The 1,866-nt window shown below is 37.0% G+C and overlaps 1 long non-coding RNA gene across 2 annotated transcripts in view; it reads left to right on the forward strand.

Moving 5' to 3' along the window:
* The first annotated feature begins 1,287 nt into the window (after nucleotides 1-1,287).
* Nucleotides 1,288-1,866, forward strand: part of LOC106725476 — a 64,054-nt gene continuing 63,475 nt past the window's right edge. For both annotated transcript variants that reach the window (XR_001361370.1, XR_001361369.1), the window contains exon 1: nucleotides 1,288-1,567. This is a non-coding gene — a long non-coding RNA (uncharacterized LOC106725476). The remainder of the gene's footprint in view (nucleotides 1,568-1,866) is intronic.

Raw genomic sequence — 1,866 nt, forward strand, 5'->3', positions numbered from 1 at the left:
TGTGTGTGTGTATGAGAGAGAGAGAGAGAGGGAGAAAGAGAGAGAGAGAGGGCTGGGACTTTGTTAATGGAGAAACAAGCTGAGGAGCATCTGGTCCTACACTGTGTCCCTGAGTGGATGCCAGGATGAGGTGGGGTTACAGGAATGGAGGAAGGGACAGTCATGATTACTTTACATAATTTAAGAAGAAATGGTGAGAGGATGTGCGATTTTACCTTTCCATTTTGCATTTTTGAAAGAAAAGTAGAAAACATACTTATCAAAACTATTTTTCATAATGTAGATTATTACTATGTTTTTCTTTTTGGAGCCAATTTTTCTCTCCCCCCCGGGGAGTTAAAGTCCACAATATGTGCTGCTGGTTTTCACTTTCTTAATTCATTTCCAGTTTCTCTTAATATCTGAGTTTTTACAGTTTTGTTCAACTTTACTATCCTCATTTTCAGAGGAGTTATAACCTGTACTTCAATTATGTTTCCTTTTAAAATATTAAAGTTCAAGAAAATTCCAAGATCATTCATGGCGTTTGATACTTTTTTCATATGCTTTATCAAATTTTTGAATTCTTACCAATATTTACTACTTTTATAATGAAAATGTGTGGATGGTATAATCTTACATTCCAGTCTCTGTGGTGTAATTTATAGTGATTTATGGCCTACGGTTTTCACATTCTCCCTCACAGAGCAGCAAATGACCTTCTTGGCGTTTTTGAAAGTGCCCCTCATTTAGGGAGAGATGTTAAGTTTTGAATTGCAAATACCGTTTCCTCACTGTCATTGTGTGGTCATGTTTGGTTTATGATCTTGACCTGTCCATATGCTAGTTGTGTTTTGTTAAAAGGGGGTGCCATGGTACGGACCCATCTCTTTCATTGTTATATGGAGTAATACTTAAGTCACTTCACACTTTAAGTGCTCAGGCAGAGTAGAAATTATGTCTTTTAAGAAAAAAATAGAAATTATGTCTTTTGAGGAGAAGATGTTAATACACGACATGAAGTAGAATAGGAAGAAGTAAGAGATGGGGATTTCTTCATAGGGTCTCGGGCCAGCTACTGGACTTCTCTGGGCCTCCGTTCACTCAGCTGTAAATTGAAGGCAGCAGACTGGATGCTTTTCATTTCCCTACCTCACTGGCACTTTGTGTCTGACTGCAGAAGGCCAGGACGTGGGCTTTGGCGCTACGGGAAGAACACTGGTAGAATATCTGTTCCTTTTTCTCCAGCACGTGGATCGAGGCTCCGTGAGCTTTAGCAGAGCGTACAACACCCTCCTTTTACTTAACATTTCACACACTGAAAGGAAGGGTCTTGAAAGTTACTTGGACTTAATCTCGACAGGCAATTGGGAATGATTTCAAAAGGATGAAAATGACCTAAACCTGAACTGCCAAGTGAAGGCTGTCATGAAGAAAATGTAAAAAATGAGGACAGTCTGATTGGAAAGATGAAAGATGAAGCTAAATCTGGAACATGATCAATGCTGGTGAGAGGAATGGGGGCCCTTGACTCCATCCAGGGAGATGAGACCAAGAGGTTACCTCTTGGAAGTTGAAATCATTTTAAGTGAGTAGAGGATATACTCTTTTTTTTTTTAATATGTAATATATGAGGTTTTAATTTAACATTTTAGGAATCTTGATATTTTTATGAGAAATATAATATCTAATACATTCTTCAGTTGATTTGTGGAACATATATATTTCCATTTAATATAAGATTATATAGTACATATATACTTAGTTCACATTTGTTTTTTATCACATCTCACATCCCATGCTTTACTAAACGTCTCTCTTTTTTAAAAAATTTGTTTTATTGCTTAAAGTATTACAAAGAGTATTACATATGTCTCTTTTCCCCCC

The sequence above is a fragment of the Myotis brandtii genome, unplaced genomic scaffold (assembly GCF_000412655.1).
Source record: "Myotis brandtii unplaced genomic scaffold, ASM41265v1 scaffold103, whole genome shotgun sequence".
Classification (NCBI taxonomy): domain Eukaryota; kingdom Metazoa; phylum Chordata; class Mammalia; order Chiroptera; family Vespertilionidae; genus Myotis; species Myotis brandtii.